Source organism: Entelurus aequoreus, linkage group LG09 (genome assembly GCF_033978785.1).
Source record: "Entelurus aequoreus isolate RoL-2023_Sb linkage group LG09, RoL_Eaeq_v1.1, whole genome shotgun sequence".
Lineage (NCBI taxonomy): Eukaryota > Metazoa > Chordata > Actinopteri > Syngnathiformes > Syngnathidae > Entelurus > Entelurus aequoreus.
In genome coordinates, this window is record NC_084739.1 from 18620112 (window position 1) to 18641321 (window position 21210).

A 21210-nucleotide genomic window follows, 5' to 3' on the forward strand; every position below is an offset into this window, starting at 1 on the left:
AGGAACGTGTATATCTGTGGCAAATAAAGATCTACAAGCCCATATCGACACTACAAAGCACAAAACAGCTGTGCAGGGCGAGAGCTCGTTTATGACAACCTTTTTCCAAAACACAACATAGAATGTGAGATATAACAGGATAATGCATACATTTGTCATTTGTTTTCAAAACGCTTACAAAAAAGTGGTACCCCAAAAATTTACTGTGGGACCCCATTTGTATGATTTGATGGGGTCCCTGGGACCCCATTTTGAAAATTCCTAGCGCCAACACTACTGTCAACATAGGAGAAAAAATGCTTTATTTAAAAAAATATATTACTTATGAAGCAAGTTCGAGTATCATTGGCAAATTTTCACCTAGTCCCGGCCTTGGCGTGCTGCCCGCCTTGGCACGCATATACAGTATGTGTCCTCTTTTTGGGATTTCAGAATATGGTCAGCCTAGAATATACAGGTATATATATATATATATATATATATATATATATATATATATATATATATATATATACAGCCCGGCCCCCCGGCCAACATTTTTATAATTGTAATTTTTAAGAATTTATCTGAATGTGCATGAACCTTTTCTGTTCAAAATTGTCTGAAATGTCACATGTTCCATCCACCCATTTTCTACCGCTTGTCCCTTTTTTGGGGTCGCGGGAGGTGCTGGAGCCTATCTCAGCTGCATTCCGGCGGAAGGCGGGGCACACCCTGGACAAGTCCATGTTAAATGTTTAAATATTAACTGTCAGTTTACTGTACTGTGCCAACTGTACTACTATAGGAGTACGTGTTTTTTATTGTTTCATTGAAAACAAAACCGTAAAGTCCATTTCGCTGTCATCTGTTTTAACACAATTGTGTCAAAGTCGTGATTTTTTTTTTCATGCTTGAAATTATTACTTTAAAAAAGTAGTGTTATACGTGTGAGTGTAGATGACACAGCTTTGCAATAGTTGATATTCTAGTTTCAAGCATTTTACTCAATATAGGTCATAACATCTCAGCAACAAGGTGTAATATCTTACTGGGATCATTTAGGACCAAAACACTTAAAACAAGTAAAACACTCTAACATAAAATCTGCTTAGTGAGAAGAATTATCTTATCAGACAGAAAACAAGCAAATATCACCCTTATTTGAGATATTTAATCTTACTTAGAGTTCAGTTTTTGCAGTGCATATACCTGCGTGATGGACGCAGGTACATGGAGGCCAAGCCAGCTGAAGCTGCACTACGTGTTTACAAACCACAGAGCCACATGTCATACATCATGTGCTACAATCCGGTTGAACAAGACACCTCTTCCTGTTCTTAAATAAGCCACAGAGGGAATACGATCCAGCATTTACTTTTCAGTTTGTAATTAAAATCCCTAACTGTGGAAAATGGATATTGAATATCTGTCAGAATGTTGCACTAGAGTTGCAAAAGTATCACCACAACGCAACGATCTAACCCATTGGAGATGATCTGCTCATTAGCGCCAGGCTGCTATTTATCAGAAAAAGCCTTTGCTTTCAACACAACGTTGCCCAATTTTCCGTGCAAGAAGAGTCAAGAAAAAGCCCGAAGACGTGATTGAACACGGTGCAGAGATTGGGTGTCTAAAAGCATGACTCAGCGCTCCAGGAAAAGAAACTCCCTATGAGTAAACGCACGTTAGTCCACCTCCTCACACCCAGCCGCAACACGCAGGCAAACAATGGCGCGCATATCTTGTTCTTCATGCTTCTTGATGACTTCCTGAGGTGGTTTCACGCTCAGTAACATATTTTTGTCCCAATTGCGTGCTAGATGGAATTGTACGATTAGATTCAGTCACATTCTTTTTTTCTTTTTCTTTTTTTTTTCTTAAAAGAGATACGGAAATACAATACTCATGCTGGTACAAGTTCACATATTGAAATTATTTATCACAATAGGACAATGGGGTTTTTATTTCCTGTCCCCATTCTCATTAATCAGTTGGGATACAACAATGCTGCCATGAAATGGATAGGAAAAAAAGATACAGGGTATTTTTTTAATTAAAAAACATTAATTGAGATATATTAAATGATTTTCTTTGTCAGTGCACAATATGGCTGTTATAAGTGTGGTCGAAGGTCATGAGTGTGTGTTAAAATGTTTTTTGTTTTTTTTTAATCCTGGACATTTTTTTAACCTAGTATTTTCAGGGATGATCTCAATGTGTTGTGCATGTTATTTGTCAACTTGTTATTTTATTTTTTTTAAAATGTTTTAATCAATCCAACAAAATAAGCCACATTAATACCATAATCATACAATTCCAATTCCAAAACCAAAACCAAACATTCAGAATAGCAATCAACAGAGTAATTGAGAGACACACAAACATGATGCAAAACAATCCAAAAGTAGTCAAACAAAAATGAATAATATCAACAACAGTATCAATATTAATAAGAATTTTCAACATAGAAATCCCTCATTGACATTATCATTATTTTTTGTCAACTTCTGACCAAACAATCTTTATGTAGTTTCACATTTTTCTCCCTATTATTATATTTTCTAACATCTTTACATTATTATTATTCGGAAAAATAATATAAGGGTTAATATTAGGATTTTTTTTTCTACATTTAAAACACTTCCTTGTGGTCTTCATAATATGTAACGGTGGTTCTTTGGTAAACATTTTGCATAAATTATGCAACCCCAAAAGGGACAAGCGGTAGAATATGGATGGATGCAAGGATGTTTTACAGACCGTCTTCAAATTAAAGTTAAAGTTAAAGTACCACTGATAGTAACACACATTAGATGTGGTGAAATTATCCTCTGCATTTGACCCATCCCCTCGTTCCACCCCCTGGGAGGTGAGGTGAGCAGTGAGCAGCAGCAGTGGCCACGCTCGGGAATGATTTTGGTGACTTAATCCCCAATTCCAACCCTTGATGCTGAGTGCCAACCAGGGAGGTAATGGGTCCCAATCATATTTAACTTCTGTCAAAAACAAGTAAACAAAATGATTGTTTATGATCGTTCTAGCTATAGTAAAAAAAAACTCAACCCAGACAGTTTAATTCTTATTTTAATTCTTATCTATTTTGGGTTGCGGGGGATTGATGGCACCTTTTTATAATAGGGTACATATTAAGAAAGTTATGGCATTTTTAACAAAAAAGGTCATGAATAAAATATCGAGCCCCAATGACTTTGTATTGAAGAGGTTGACCATAAATTGGTGCATTTTGACCAGGTTAAGACAATCATAACTTTTTAAACACGTATCACAGGAAAATGATTCTTATATCACGTAACTAGTCTTAACAAGACCTGTCTGATAATACTGGTTTCATTTAAATGAATGAATGTTTCAACTTTTACACACACAGCTACTTTATTTTCCAATATATATGCAGTTTATAAAATCAATAGCATGATACAAAACATACTGGCCACTGCCAACGAATAATCAAATGTACTGCTGCTTTCAAAATGGCGGAGCACATTTGTTAATCATTGAACACTTTTGGATGTCATCTCTTATTTATTACTAGCCAGCCATACCAATAAAATGCAGCCCGGACCTTCTTTGTCGATTGTTACTTTACCTACAACAGTATTGTAAAACATTTTTAAGTCAAACCCCCAAATTAATATGCACTGTAGAATCAAATTGTGAAGGTCATTATGTATACTAACATTACTTGTTGGGCAGACGCCATTAGCGTTACCGCAACTTCCTAAAGGACCACTCGTTGTCACAACAGTTACACATTTTCACTTCACAACATTACATGGTTGACCAACTAAAAAATATTAGGATACTTACCTCTCCAAGTCTTCTGTCGCAAGCGTTGCGGTCGTCGTTTCCAAAAACTTTCCCGCTTCTTCTTCTCTTTCTTCTTCTCTTTCTTCTTCTTCCTCGTTTTAGTTCGAGGTTGGCGCACACAACGTTAAAATATTACGCCACCTACTGTTTTCCCGCTTCTTCTTCTTCTTCTGACGTTGATGGCAAACAACGCGTCATGTCCGCCGCTGTCTGATAGAAGGCGTGAATTTTCTGAATTGCCTTCCTTTGAAAGTTACACATAGCCAAAAATGGCTATTTTCAGATGGACATATAAGGAGAAAATCAACTTTATCTACATTTTGAGATGCAGATCTGTCTCAACAACATTCTCGCGAGATTTGCTCTTCCTGGAAAACACGCATGCGCATTTAGTGGGCGGATGTGATGTGATTTCGATTGGAAGAAACAATTCTGCATCGAAGGAATAACGACTGAAAGTAAGTAATACCATTTATTGTTTTGGTATTTAAATTACTTTAACACACACGAGTTAGTATTTTTTAAACTGCTGTAACGTCACCGTGTTACGAAAATTGAGCTATAAATGCTGCATTCAACGGTGCAACCACCTTGCTAGAAGCTATGATACTGTAATAATCCCAGGAATGCAGGCTCATACGACTTCTTTGTTTGTCTTGTCTTTATTGCACAAGATGTAATTTTGTCGGGAAAAAGGTTAGACCAGGGGTCACCAACCTTTTTGAAACCAAGGGCTACTTCTTGGGTACTGATTAATGCGAAGGGCTACCAGTTAGATACACACTTAAATAAATTGCCAGAAGTAGCCAATTTGCTCAATTTACCTTTAACTCTGTTATTATTAAGAATTAATGATATTTATCTTTGTGGAAACACTGATCATATTAATGATTTCTCACAATAAATATATATAGAAACAGATAAATATCAATATGCAACACTTTATTTTTATATTTTCTCTAAGTGCACATTTTTCAAATTGAACATTTTCAAATGATCACTTCTAAGACAGTCTTGTGAAATCAAAATATCCCATTTTAACTAGCTAGCCACTAACATTTTTTTAACAAATCATGAATTACTTTGCACCATGTTTGTACAAATAATAACTCATGTAAAATACAAAAGTAAACTCTCAAATTTTTAAATCATGTCACACTTTGAACTGGACACCAAATCTGTTATCTGTTTCTTTGTCACTTAGTGGGAAGCCTGGCATTGCATGCTGTTAACTAGTGTGTTGTACTCTGGTGTGTAACTTGACACTGCAACTCTGAGTGAGTCTTGCAGATGTGCATCAGTGAGGCGTGTTCTGTGTTTGTTCTTGATGAAGTTCATGTCAGAAAAGGCTGATTCACAAAGATAAGATTTTTCCTCATTGTTTGCGGAACCTTCTTAATCTTTTGGACATATTTTCACAGCAATCTGGCCTTAAGCTTAATTATGATAAATGTAAAATGTTAAGGATCGGAAATCTAAAGGGAACGTCCTTTCGAATGGAATGCAAAGTGTTTTGTTTATAAATTATATGCAATCTGTTGTGTTCCCTAATTTTTTTCTGTGTACATGAATGAAGGTGTGTGTTGCTGAGTCCGACTTGGACATTATCTGGACTGGGCCTGGTTTAAAAAACCCTTTAAAAAAATCTAATTTCATTGACAACCTGGTCTGTTGAAGATAAGGCCCTTTTTTTAAAAAATAAAATAAAATAAGATAAATAAATAAAAAACATTTTCTTGGATAAAAAAGAAAGTAAAACAATATAAAAATAATTACATACAAAATAGTAATTAATGAAAATGTTAGTGGACCAGCAGCCTATACAATCATGTGTGCTTCAGGGACTGTGTCCCTTGCAGATGTGTTGTCTATGTTGTGGGAACCAGAATATTGGTAGCAGAAAGAAATAACCCCTTTTGTGTGGATGAGTGTGCATGGGGGAGGTTGTTTGGGTTGATACACTGATTGAAAGTGTATCTTGTGTTTTTTCTATGTAGATTTAATAAAAAAAAAATAAAAAAAATATTATTATTATTTTTTTTAAATTTTTTTTTTTTAATTTTTATTTTTTTCAGAACAGGCCCGCGGGCGACTCATCTGGTCCTTACGGGCGACCTGGTGCCCGCGGGCACCGCGTTGGTGACCCCTGGGTTAGACTCTAACCCTTTTCCGGCAAAACTTGAACCACCACTCCCTATTATCAACGTCACTACCCTATCCCTCCCGGAAGTCCCGCCCCCCGGGCCAAAGTCATTGGCTAACACCCCGTAGCCAGCCGCTACAATACTCACCTCCACCGAGTTGAGTTGAGTTTGAGTTTATTTGCATCGCAAGTGATAAGATACACTTTATACATCCCATAGTGAAATAACAATGATAGAAATAAATGTACAGAGAACATTGGAAGTGTAACAATATAAATTACTGAACAAACACTGCTTCAATATAATATTGAGTTTTACATTTAAGAAGTCACACTGTATATTCCAGCAAACTTTGTCTGTATTTACATAGTATTGGAGTGTCGAAATGACAAAACGAAAACCTGGAAAACGATGGAGAAGAACTGGTAAAGAAGTCGACTCAAATAAACGATCAAGAAGGACTGTACAATTGGTGAGTAGACTGGCATAGTGGTGGTGCATTAAGCTGGCAGCAGATATAATATGTGATACTTTATTTTTCTTCTTGCAGTCATTCCGTCCTGCAGCCACCAATGTGAATGTGGAGACTGATGAGCAATGTCTAAGTAAGTTATATGTATATGCATGTTCTTTGTTTATGGACGGCATGGCGAAGTTGGTAGAGTGGCTGTGCCAGCAATCGGAGTGTTGCTGGTTACTGGGGTTCAATTCCCACCTTCTACCTTCCTAGTCACGTCCGTTGTGTCCTTGGGTAAGACACTTCACCCTTTGCCTCTGATGGCTGCTGGTTAGCGCCTTGCATGGCAGCTCCCGCCATCAGTGTGTGAATGGGTAAATGTGGAAATACTGTCAAAAGCGCATTGAGTACCTTGAAGGTAGAAAAGTGCTATACAAGTATAACCCATTTATATATTTATTTTAAATTGCCTTTCGAATGTCTATTCTTGGTGTTGGGTTTTATCAAATATATTTCCCCAAAAAATGCGACTTATAAAGTATATGTTTTTTTCCTTCTTTATTATGCATTTTCTGTTGGTGTGACTTATACTCCGAAAAATACCGCACATTTTTGAGACCACTAAGTGACACACTGAGTAAGCTTGCAGACAATGGAATTATTGTGCAACCTGCAGAGTTGACATGTGAACCTTTTGTGTGTAAAGTGCTCACCATTGCTGGAACATGCGACTTGCCTGCTAAAGCATTAGTCCTTAATTCAGTGCAATACAATGGGAAATTTGGATGTCATAAATGCGAACAGCCAGGAAACCGGGGAAAGAGGATACACCCATGTATTTCCATTCCAACATAGAGATCCAAATGGGCCACTGCGCACCAATTAAAAGTTTGTACTGGATATGAAAAATCGCAAATGAAACCAAAACCATTGTCAAAGGGGTAAAGGGTCCCTGTTGCCTGAGCAAACTTAAAATGTATAACCTTATCAAAGGCACGTCAGCCCTTTAGCATGGCAAAGAATACCAAAGAAATTGACAGGCGATTTCAGGAAGACTGTCCTCCATCCTCAACTACATAGCCTCGATCAGTGGCATCTCACAGAATGTTTTTTAAAGCATCATAATACCGGGATCTTTTGCTGTTCTATGGACCATGAATTGATTAACGTGGACCCCGACTTAAACAAGTTGAAAAACGTATTCGGGTGTTACCATTTAGTGGTCAATTGTACGGAATATGTACTGTACTGTGCAATCTACTAATAAAAGTCTCAATCAATCAATCAATCAAAAAACGGTTATTTTCCGTGGAATTCTTGCAACAATGTACTACAACCATTTCCTTCTACTAAGTGAAGCCATTTTCATTTTGTTGATGGACTCTATATCGGTTGAACAGATCCATCATGCAGAAAAACTATTGTGGAATGTTTGTTCTCAAATGGCTACACTCTATGGCAGGGGTCACCAACGCGGTGCCCGCGGGCACCAGGTAGCCCGTAAGGACCAGATGAGTAGCCCGCTGGCCTGTTCTAAAAATAGCTCAAATAGCAGCACTTACCAGTGAGCAGCCTCTATTTTTTTAAATTGTATTTATTTACTAGCAAGCTGGTCTCACTTTGCCCGACATTTTTAATTCTAAGAGAGACAAAACTCAAATAGAATTTGAAAATCCAAGAAAATATTTTAAAGACGTCGTCTTCACTTGTTTAAATAAATTCATTATTTTTTTTACTTTGCTTCTTATAACTTTCTGAAAGACAATTTTAGAGAAAAAATACAACCTTAAAAATGATTTTAGGATTTTTAAACACATATACCTTTTTACCTTTTAAATTCCTTCCTCTTCTTTCCTGACAATTTAAATCAATGTTCAAGTAAACGTATTTTTTTTATTGTAAAGAATAATAAATACATTTTAATTTAATTCTTCATTTTAGCTTCTGTTTTTTCGACGAAGAATATTTGTGAAATATTTCTTCCAACTTATTATGATTAAAATTCAAAACAATTATTCTGGCAAATCTAGAAAATCTGCAGAATCAAATTTAAATCTTATTTCAAAGTCTTTTGAAATCTTCTTAAAAATTTTGTTCTGGAAAATCTAGAAGAAATAATGATTTGTCTTTGTTAGAAATATAGCTTGGTCCAATTTGTTATATATTCTAACAAAGTGTAAATTGGATTTTAACCTATTTAATCAAAATTCTAAAATTAATCTTAATCAGGAAAAATTACTAATGATGTTCCATAAATTCTTTTTTTAAGTTTTTCTCTTCTTTTTTTCGGTTGAATTTTGAATTTTAAAGAGTCGAAATTGAAGATAAACTTTGTTTCAAAATTTAATAGTCATTTTTTTCGTGTTTTCTCCTCTTTTAAACCGTTCAATTAAGTGTAAATATCATTAATTATTAATAATAACATAGAGTTAAAGGTAAATTGAGCAAATTGGCTATTTCTGGCAATTTATTTAAGTGTGTATCAAACTGGTAGCCCTTCGCATTAATCAGTACCCAAGAAGTAGCTCTTGCTTTCAAAAAGGTTGGTGACCCCTGCTCTATGGTGAGCGGTACGAAACTGCAAATGTACACCTTCTTGTGCACCTGGCAGACAATGTCAGGGCCCTTTGTCCATTATGGACTCATTCATGTTTCCACTTTGAAGACAAAAATGGATATTTGTTAAGGCTCATACATGGTACTCAAAATATACCTATGCAGATGGTAAATGCAGTCTAACTTGTGCAGTCTATTCCTGTTATTTCACAAACTATTAACCCAGGGAATGTCATAGCTGAATTTTACAGACATATGACTAAAGATGATAGTTTCTGTCAGGAAAACAAAGATTTGTCTAGGATTAAACTATATGGAGCATCTAGTGAACTTCCATTGGACACAGTTCACCTCTCTGCATTGCAAATACTGTACATGCTGGTCACTGCATCCATTCTGGAACAGTAGGCATCTTTCACAGGGCACACGTTAAGAGAAATTATCTCACATCAAAACACTATGATAAAGGTAATAGAAGAAACAATTTTACAGTTTTTTTTTCAAATGACAGACAAACTAAGTATGAACAGATTGATTTCTTGTTTACCATAGCACGATCATGTGCCAAATGGGCCCCCGTTCGTGAATTTAAACATGCAGGTTTTTCTTTGCTGCAAGATAGTGTAACAAATGGTACATGCAGTCATGTTATTCCACTATTGGAAACCTCTGCCAGTACAGTAGTATCCTTGGATGACATATTGGGTAAAGTTGTTTTCCTTGACTTCACATCTATGCCTGGCATTGTGTTTGCAGTTCATTTCCCAAACACACTTGAAAAGTTTTAACTAATTAAGAACTGAACTGGCCTAAGAAGCCACAAATCAAATATTTGATCATTGTTATAAATGCTCTGAAAATACACACTGATGTGATGTTGCCGTGGATGCTGTAAAAGTCTGTAAATATGTACTGTATACGGAGTATAATTTTTGATTAAGTTTTTGCATTGTCTGTAATATTTCAGTGGCCAATATATTAAATGTACTTTTAAAAAAAAAACACTGTCTTTTTTTATGAATATTTAAGCCTACTACACTACTGTATTTTAATATTAGTCCTTATCATGGTGGTTGGAGAGCCAAATGTTTTCTGAAGTGGTACTTTGTGAAAAGAGTTTGAGAACCATTGCTCTAGAAAGTTCACAAATATTAAAAGGTCTTAAAAAGTGTCTTGTGATCATATCAGTATTGTTTGGGTTCAGTTTTAAATCTCACAATTGTAGTCACTGAGTTACTGCACATGGCGTGTGTATAAGAAATCAACAAATTAAGTAGAACATTATGTAAATAAACCATATTACAAACCATATATCCATATTGCCTGAATTAATTATTTTCTTCAAATGTTGGCATGAGATAAACTGGAGTATGATTGAGGTATAATTAAATTGTGCAAATTAAAATTTATTTTACATTTATTTTTCCTAAGATAGAAAAGAGGCATATCTGACAACTCAAATGGTGAGCAGTGAGAGACAAAACCAAGTATATCTTTCACTGAGACATCATTGAGACATATTGAAACCAATACTCATCAATTTTCTTTTTGCCGAAATAGAAAAGAGACATCTGAGAACTCAAACAGTGAGTAGTGAGAAACAAAACCATGTATATCTCTCACTGAGACATAATTGAGACATATTGGAGACCAGCTCATTCATCTCTCATTTTGGTCTTAGTTGAAATCGGGAATGTGGTAATCTGTAAATGTCCTTGCCTATTTCTGTTGTCTGCACTCCATGTTCACTCTCTCTCTCGTTCACAGTATGGAGTGCAGCTGACGCAAGGCAGCAGCACACACCTGACTGTAATTAATGACAGCCTATTTAACCAGGCTGCTGACAACCGGTGAGCGCCGGAACTTTGCCATTGCTTCCATACGGTTGGTCGTGCCAAGAGGACTCTCTAGTTCGTGTACCTTTCACCTCAGGTTGGCCCGTATTAATCCTAGCCTTGTCTAGCGTTTTATTTTTTGTACCTAGTCTTATTTCTTCTCCCATGAAGTATATTTTTCCTAGCCTTGTCTAGCGCTTTTAGTTTTGCGTGTTTGTTTTCTCTCAGTAGTTTTTTACATGGTGTGTTGTGTGTTTTCCACCATCGCCTTTTGTTTTTGCTACCTTGTGCTTCCGCCTAATAAAAAGGAAGAACAATTGTAAACCCCAAATTCGTCTCTGCATCCTTGGGATCCACATCACCAAACCCTAACAGAAAGTTCCGGCCAAACTATGGAACCCGCAGAGACAGACTCCTGGAAAAGAGCATTGCAAGGCCAGGCTCAAAGGATCAACCAGCAGGGGGACCAGCTTGACCACCTGAGCCGAGGTCTACAGGGGATGTCGGAGCGTCAAGACGCCATGTTGGAGCGAATCAACATGCTGTTAGCCACCGTCGTACCCACCTCGACCACCGTGCCTGACCAGGCATCCACCCAACCTACACAACCCGCTAGTACTAGCAACATACGGCTTTCCCGACCCGAACGTTTTTCCGGGGAAAAGGAAGACGTAAGACAATTCCTGACGCAGTGTGAACTTCATTTTGAGCTAAACGCTTCCGCTTTCACCTCTGAGCGGGCTAAGGTAGCGTTTGTGATCTCTCACCTGTCTGGCCGTGCTGGCACCTGGGCGACTGCAGAATGGAACCGTCAGACCACCTCCAGCTCCACATACGCGAACTTTTCCAAATCCTTGAAGCAAATCTTCCAACGACGACTCCCAGGTAGAGAGGCAGCGAGATCCCTTTTCCGGCTGCAACAGGGTTCACGACGGGTCGCGGATTACGCGATCGCGTTCCGCACCATGGCGGCCGATTGTGACTGGGGTCCCTCAGCACTATTGGACGCTTTCTTCCTGGGTCTCGCGGACGAGATTCGTCACATGATGATCCCGCTGTCACTCCCGACGAATCTGGATGATCTCATCGAGCTGGCGGTGCAAATCGACTTCCGCCTATTGGAGGAGAGGAGGGATCGACTAGGAAGACAAGCCCCACCTTGCAGCCAATCAGCGCCTGCTAGACCTGCCATCTGCAAGACGGAGCAACTCGAAGACAACCCCCCTTCATGGCAGATAGATGAGCCGATGCAACTGGGAGGCCGCCGACTCACCGCCGCCGAGAGGGAACGTCGCGTTCACCTCCAACTCTGCCTATACTGTGGGGCCGCTGATCATCTCATCTCCCGCTGCAAAGAACTGCCGCGCCCCGCCGCACGGCCACGAGTGCGCCCTCACTCGCCAGAGGACACGTCCACCAGAGGTCGTCGTTCTCCTTCGTTGGTCGCAGGCAGAATGCAGCTAAAAGGTACTCTTTCTTGGTCTAACCAACAAATAGACATTTGCGCTCTCATTGACTCAGGAGCAGATGATAACTTTTTGGATTTTGAATTCATGAGACTCCATAAGATTCCTGTTGTCAAACTATTTGTGCCCAAGAGGGTGTATTCTCTTGATGGGCGCCTATTAGCCAGCATAACCCACCAGACACTCCCACTCAACCTGCGCTTGTCTGGAAATCATTGTGAGAAAATAATTTTTCTTGTTGTGCCATCACGGTCCGCGCCCGTCATTCTAGGGTTAACCTGGTTACATAAGCATAACCCGCACATAGACTGGCCTCGTTCGGCCATTATTAATTGGAGTGTAACCTGCCACACACATTGTCTTCGTTCCGCAGCAGGATCTCGTACACCGCCACCTACCGCTGTTATAGAGAACATAGACTTGACAAACGTGCCCAAGCACTACCATGACTTAAGGGCGGTGTTTAGCAAGGATAGAGCACTCTCACTTCCCCCCCACCGACCCTACGATTGTGGCATTGATTTGCTAGCCGGGGCGGCGTTACCATCGACCCGTATGTACAAGGTGTCTAACACCGAACTCAAAGCACTAGAAGAATACATAAACACATCTATAGCTGCCGGCCTCATTCGCCCTTCGACCGCACCTGTAGCCGCTGGATTTTTTTTTGTCGAAAAGAAGGACAAGTCCCTACGGCCTTGTATAGACTACCGCACTCTTAATCAGATTACTATCAAGAATAAGTATCCTCTACCACTCCTTGATTCAGCTTTTACTCCATTACAATCAGCGAGGTTTTTTACTAAACTCGATCTACGTAACGCTTACCATCTTGTTCGCATCCGAGAGGGGGATGAATGGAAGACCGCATTCAACACTCCTCTCGGACATTTTGAGTATCTTGTCATGCCTTTTGGACTTACTAATGCACCTGGCGTTTTTCAGGGTTTCATTAATGACATTTTTCGGGACATGACAGGTCGTTTTCTCTTTGTTTACTTGGACGATATATTAATTTATTCATCTACATTTGACGAACATGTGCAGCAGGTTCGGTTAGTCCTTCAACGATTGCTCGAGAACAAGCTGTTCGTCAAGGCAGAAAAATGCGAGTTTCACTCATCCTCCATTCCATTCTTAGGTTTTATCATTGAGGAGGGTAGACTCAGACCGGATCCCGCTAAGGTAAAAGCAGTAGTAGATTGGCCCACTCCGGTTTCCAAGAAGCACCTTCAGAGATTCTTGGGCTTCTCTAATTTTTATAGGCGATTTATTCGTAATTTTAGTCGCGTCGCTGAGCCACTTACGAGGCTAACCTCTACTAAGGTTCCGTTTGAATGGGGACCCGAAGCCAATTCCGCGTTCTTGAGGCTGAAAAGGTTGTTTACTTCTGCCCCTGTTCTGTGTTACCCTGACCGTTCTCTCCAATTTTTTGTTGAGGTGGACGCTTCTGATTCAGGTGTAGGGGCCGTACTCTCCCAGAAATCTACCACCGACCAGAAGTTGCACCCCTGTGCTTTCTTCTCTCGTCGCCTATCCCCTGCTGAGAGAAATTATGACATTGGCAACAGGGAGCTTCTGGCGGTCATTTTTGCCCTTCAGGAGTGGAGACATTGGCTGGAAGGGGCGGAGCAACCATTCATCATCTACACAGACCACAAGAACCTGTCCTACTTAAGGACCGCACAGAGACTGAACCCCCGCCAGGCCAGGTGGCAACTATTTCTGACCCGTTTTAACTTTATCATCACTTTCCGACCTGGTTCTCAGAATGGGAAGCCCGATGCCCTGTCCCGTGTCTACTCTTCATCCTTTGAGAATTCTTCACATGAACCAATTGTTCCCCATACCCACGTCATTGGGGGACTCCAGTGGGACATCGAGCGGCAAGTCTTGGAGGCCCTGAAGTCGGACACATCTCCTCGGGGCTGCCCACCAGGCCGGTTGTTTGTGGTTCCTCGGCTCCGCTCCAGCGTTCTGGATTGGGCACATGGGTCGAAGATCGCTTGCCATCCAGGTATTCGTCGCACCAGTTTTGTCCTCTCCCAGCGTTTTTGGTGGCCATCCATTCTGGCAGATACGAAGGCGTTTGTGGCAGCATGTCGGATCTGCGCCCGGAACAAGGCATCCCACCAGGCTCCAGCAGGACTTTTACACCCATTACCCATCCCCTCCCGCCCGTGGTCACACATAGCTGTGGACTTTGTCACAGGACTACCCCCCTCCGAGGGTAATGACACTGTCTTGACCATTGTGGACCGGTTCTCGAAGATGGCCCACTTCGTGGCCCTCCCCAAGCTGCCGTCAGCTCTTGAAACTGCCCAATTATTAGTGCTCCACGTTTTCCGGCTGCACGGCATCCCCACTGATGTGGTATCCGACAGAGGACCACAGTTTTCCTCGGCCGTCTGGAGGGCATTCTGCAAATCTCTGGGGGCCTCCCCTAGCCTGTCCTCCGGCTACCACCCTCAGAGCAATGGACAGACCGAGCGGACCAACCAAGACCTGGAGGCAGCCATCCGGTGCACTTGTCATCAGCAACCTTCGACCTGGTCTGAGAATCTCCCATGGATCGAATACGCTCACAATTCCCTCATTAGCTCCGCCACCGGCCTGTCTCCATTTCACGTCGCCTATGGGTTCCAACCACCAGTTTTTCCTTCTACCCAACCCAGTGCCGACGTCCCATCTGTTACTGCACACCTACATCGGGCTCACCAGGCTTGGCGCAACACCAGGGCGGCGTTAAGAAGAACATCGGCCAGGAATCAACTCTTAGCCAACCGCCATCGCACACCAGCCCCACACTACCTGTTGGGACAGAAGGTCTGGTTATCGTCTCGGGACCTACCATTGGCCACCGAATCTAGGAAACTGGCTCCCAGGTTCATTGGACCATTCCCCATTGCCAAGATCATCAATCGTGTTGCAGTCAAGCTCCATCTCCCTAGATCTCTCAAGTGCCATCCTGTTTTTCACGTGTCCCGCATCAAGCCTGTCTCATCCAGCCCGCTCAGTCCTCCGGAGGTACCGCCTCCTCCACCCAGGCTGGTTGATGGTCACCCAGCATTTACTGTAAACACCATCTTGGATGTGAGAAGAAGGGGAAGGGGTTTCCAATACCTGGTGGACTGGGAGGGGTACGGCCCAGAGGAACGGTCATGGATTTCTAGATCGCTTATAATTGACAAGGACTTGATCAAGGACTTTTACGTTCGATTCCCAGACAAGCCAGGTAGGTCGCCAGGAGGCGTCCGTTGAGGGGGGGGTACTGTGGTAATCTGTAAATGTCCTTGCCTATTTCTGTTGTCTGCACTCCATGTTCACTCTCTCTCTCGTTCACAGTATGGAGTGCAGCTGACGCAAGGCAGCAGCACACACCTGACTGTAATTAATGACAGCCTATTTAACCAGGCTGCTGACAACCGGTGAGCGCCGGAACTTTGCCATTGCTTCCATACGGTTGGTCGTGCCAAGAGGACTCTCTAGTTCGTGTACCTTTCACCTCAGGTTGGCCCGTATTAATCCTAGCCTTGTCTAGCGTTTTATTTTTTGTACCTAGTCTTATTTCTTCTCCCATGAAGTATATTTTTCCTAGCCTTGTCTAGCGCTTTTAGTTTTGCGTGTTTGTTTTCTCTCAGTAGTTTTTTACATGGTGTGTTGTGTGTTTTCCACCATCGCCTTTTGTTTTTGCTACCTTGTGCTTCCGCCTAATAAAAAGGAAGAACAATTGTAAACCCCAAATTCGTCTCTGCATCCTTGGGATCCACATCACCAAACCCTAACAGGGAAAAGAGATAACTGTGAGACAACTTTGAGATCTCTCACAGTGCTCACTGTGAGCCTTATTTCTCAGGAGATACATCTGAGAAGAATGAGAAAACTACTTTGGTCTCGATTAGTGCTCTTTTATGTCTAGGAGATGTATATAAGACATACATGAGATCTCATCTTCAATTTTGCTTTGCTATGGGTTAAGACCTTCAGTATATCAGTATGTGGAATTCAATTCTGGAATGGATTAGGCAAAGAAATCAAACAATGTACTAATATGATCCACTTCAAGAAACTCTTCAAACTTAAAGTGTTTACAAAGTACAAAGAAGAAGAACCACAATAAACATTATGAATTTATCTCATCCATCCATTTATTTTCTAAATAATCTTACTCATCTCACCATATGAAATGTAACTTACTTCACTAATTATTATGTATTTATTTATCTTTAATGTTATTACATATGGAGTATATTCTGAATAAATTGAGAACAGGAAGTGAACAAAAGTTTTAGCAACTGCTATGTAAAAAAAAGGGGTAGGATTAAATAAGCTCTGCTTCTTCCCACTCCTTTTCGAACATGTTGAATAGAGAAACTGGAAATTGTGATGTGTCATGTTGTATGCATGCATGTTCAAAATAAACTCAAACTCAACTCAACTCTTTTTATTACAATTTATTTTGTTTCATTTTTAACATTTCGTTCTAAACGACTACGACTACTACTATTTTTTGCGACATGTTTTAATTTTCTGAACGTGTTTGCTTACCATCTGTCTGGTATTTGTCAGAACGAGATGCAGTTTTCGACACACAAACAGCTCTTATTCAGGATCTATATTATCAGTGTGGAATGATAGCAATGCTTTTACTAGGTCAGAAAACTAGATGGAAGTGCATGAAAGGCATACAGTCCGAAAAAGCATCAGAATACTGTGAACTTTTTGGCGATATCTTGTAATATATGCCATTGTTTTCTGTTCAAAAGCTGTTACAAATGGATATTCAAGGATGTTCTGTTTTTGGGATACAACTAACCCTCACCTTAAATGTTTTCCTGACATACGAGCCATTGCTCTGCTATTTTTATTATTGAGATGAGAGTAAACCTTTTGGGTCACGGAACCATATACAGTGCACTCGGGATGTATTCACAGCGGTTCAGTTTTTCCAAATGTTATGTTGCAGTGTTATTCTGAATGGAATAAATACATTTTTGTCCTCAAAATTCTAAACACAATACCCCATAAAATGTGAAAAGTTTTTTTTAAAATAATTTTTGCATATATTCACAGTCTGGATGAGACACCCTGGAGGAAAACCAATGTTTCCCATTAGTGTACCAACATTTTGGTATCGGTACCAAAATTATTTCGATACTTTTCGGTACTTTTCTAAATAAAGGGGACCACAAAAAATTGCATTATTGGCTTCATTTTAACAAAAAAGCTTACGGTACATTAAACATATGTTTCTTATTGCAAGTTTGTCCTTAAATAAAATAGTGGACATACAAGACAACTTGTCTTTTATTAGTAAGTAAGCAAACAAAGGCTCCTAATTTAGCTGCTGGCATATGCAGTAACATATTGTGTCATTTTCCATTCTATTATTTTGTCAAAATTATTAAGGACAAGGGGTACAAAATGAATTATTGAACTACTTGTTCATTTACTGTTAATATCTGCTTACTTTCTCTCTTAACATGTTCTATCTACACTTCTGTTAAAATGTAACAATCACCTATTCTTCTGTTGTTTGATACTTTACATTAGTTTTGGATGATACCACAAATTTGGGTATCAATCCGATACCAAGTCATTACAGGATCATACATTGGTCATATTCAAAGTCCTCATGTGTCCAGGGACGTATTTCCTGAGGTTACAAACATAATATACATTTTAAAAAAACGAAAGAAGATGTTGTGATGCCAAAAAATATCGACTTAATCATAGTAGTATCGACTAAATACATTACTGGGTATCCTTACAGTGGATGTCAGGTATAGATCCACCAATGGTGTTTGTTTACATTTTGACGCCAGTGAGCTACGGTGTGTTGTGAAGCATGTTTAGCAATTCCTCATCCTGCAGGGATGATACTTGTAAGAAACTTGCTTTATTTGTCGCCATGGAGGCGAGGATTAGTGATTTAGAAGTAGCTACAACACTGCAGACTGGGGCTGGACTTTAGCCGCTAGCTAGCTAGCCATGTCTTAAAGCACCTCTTCCTGAGGGCATTTCAGTGTCATAACTTCACCTTTATCGTTAGTTTTTAAGCCTTCTCCCTTTTCTGTCTACAGACTGTGTCTGTTTGTAAGTACTCTGTGATTGTGCGCTGCCGAACATGCTCGTCTGCTCGTAAACCAGCGAATGACACGGTACTTTTCAAAGGCGGTATAGTTCCGAAAATGATTCATTAGTATCGCAGTACTATATTAATACCGGTGTACCATACAACCCTAGTTCCCATACAACATGATGGAGCTTGAAAGTGCTGCAAAGAGGAATGGGCGAAACTGCCCAAATATAGGTGTGCCAAATTGTGGCATCATATTCAAAAAGACTTGAGGCTCTGTAATTGCTGCCAAAAGGTGCATCAACAAAGTATTGCGCAAAGGCTTTGAATACTTATGTACATGTGAGTTTTTTCTATTTTTAAACTCTTCACATTGACACATTGAATTAATTCCATTCTGCAATAAGGCTGTAACATAACAAAATGTGGAAAAATTGAAGCGCTGTGAATACTTTCCGCATGCACTGTAAGCTCCAATGCAAAGGCACCACTGTCTTATAATGCAGTGGTCCACAACCACCGATTGGTACTGTCACGCCAATTTTCTTCCCATTACAAAAACCTTCCTATCCCACATTTACTTCCGGGGTCATTTCCTCTTCCGTCATTTCCTCTTACTTACGTCATTTCCTCTTACGTGGTTGACAGCGATCGATAGCACTTCGGCTTTGACTGCCCGTCGCTGTTTTTTTTAATTTTTTATAATATAGCGTTAACAAAACGTCTGTATTAATCGGACAAGTATTAATCGGACAAATTAACTTGAGGATATTCCTGACTGCACATTTGACTCGGGGACATATGCGGAAATGAATAACAGTGTACAATAAGTTAATTCATTATCAATCAACATTATCAAACTTTATTAAAACAAAATGTATTCGTTAAATTCAGTTTTTTTTAGTTCTCTGTGTAAGTGAACTAAATTAAAATGACATTTATGTGCACATATGTACCTCAGTGAAGTCAGATGACATTTAACATTATTATATATTAATTAATATTAGTGAAATGGTTTCAACAGTAATGTTGATTTAAAGTACAGACATTTAACAGTATTATATATTAATTAATATTTTTTGCACGTTACCACGAAGACAGAAGTGGATTCTATCTCAGTGACACCACCATTTTCAGGAGATTTGGATTCTATCGATCGCTGTCAATGACGTAAGAGGAAATGACGTAAGTAAGAGGAAATGACGTAAGAGGAAATGACCCCGGAAGTAAATGGGGGATAGGAAGGTTTTTGATATGGGAAGAAAATTGGCGTGACAGTACCGGGCCGCAAAAGAAAAAAAAAAAAAAAAAAGAAAAAAAATTAAATCAACATAAAAAACACAATATATACATTATATATCAATATAGATCAATACAGTCTGCAGGGATACAGTCCGTAAGCACACATGATTGTATTTCTTTATGAAAAAAAAAAATATATATATATATATATCAGTGGAGGCTGGTGACTTCCAGAATTGAGGAGGCCATTTTTTTCCGCTTGCTCACTTCACTCGCGATGGAATGTTCCCTGTTCTCTTATCTGTCTTTGTGCTGGCCAAAGGCATACTATTTGGAGTGTAAGCTACAGTCAGAAAGTTCTTGCTGATGCAATTCATTGTGCAGAGCTTAGCCTTGTGCCTTCCTGAATAAATTACATTGCTGTAAGTCTATGAGCCTGCCTGATAATTAAGCTGAGAAATGACATTTGGATGTTATATAAACGCCAAGTGAACATGTGTAAAAGGCAGGAATTTTAATTATGTAGTTAAAAACAATTTTGTTTAGCTTACATTTTTCATTCTTCTACAGCTTCAACATGTAATCACCAATTTAATCAAGTTTAGCATATAAAAAAGATAAGATAACACTTTCTTTATCATATGTAGTTTTATTCAATATATTTAATATAAAATATGTAAAAATATGGTTCCAGTTGGCTTTATCTGCTGAGAAACACAGACAAAATGGAGTGTTATTACTACTGAGAACTAGTGGTGTAACACTGGTAGAGACATCTAATTAGTTCAACTCACATCTGGTTTAGCTGAGGGGCGGCATGCTCTCTCCTGGACTCCACTCCACAGGTTGGTGCTCAAATTGCGCCAGAATCTCGCCGATTTCCGAGGTCGTTTTAAGCAAAAGTATTTGGCTATATGAGCTATAAACTTCACGGATGATAGCCAGGGGTGTTCTCTAAATTTCCTGAAAAGCACAAGTTGATAGGACACTCGTAGCCACTATGGCGAGTGTTTGTTTGACTGAAGTGGCTGGCGAATTCTCAAAATGGCTTCTGTGTTGATTAGGAAAGGAAAGGATTGATTCCAAATGAACCAGTAGCATGTGATTGGACGAACAAAATGTCAATCTTTCAGCCCTGGACACAATGCATGGTGAGGCCAGGCCTCCGTTGCCCACCCATTTTCAGTGATCTGGCCAATCACATATTGGCATGAAAAAGCATGCATTACATTGACTTCTATGAGAAGCTAATTTCCTAGGGGAGGCCTGGCCTCCCTTAATACAAACTGATAGGGAAATCTGGCCTGTTGCTTTACAATTGCAATATTGGGTTTTAGCCATGGGAACATTTAGATTTATGAACAAAACTAAAATAATATGAATATAAAAAATAAAAAATATGTTTTTTGTTAAAATAATAAATAAAATAAATATATTTATTGTTTTTTTTAAATCTCTCTCTTCTCTCAAATTATTGGGGAGGCCAGGCCTCCTCCACCTCTATGGAGGAGCCTCCACTGATATATATATATATATATATATATATATATATATATATATATATATATATATATATATATATATATATATATATATATATATACATATATTTTCAAGCGCA

General features: G+C 39.4%; 1 long non-coding RNA gene across 1 annotated transcript in view; it reads left to right on the plus strand.

Moving 5' to 3' along the window:
- The first annotated feature begins 6094 nt into the window (after window positions 1-6094).
- Window positions 6095-21210, plus strand: part of LOC133657233 (uncharacterized) — a 972718-nt gene continuing 957602 nt past the window's right edge. Inside the window, exons 1-2 of the long non-coding RNA XR_009827242.1 lie at window positions 6095-6426; window positions 6505-6559. This is a non-coding gene — a long non-coding RNA (uncharacterized LOC133657233). The remainder of the gene's footprint in view (window positions 6427-6504; window positions 6560-21210) is intronic.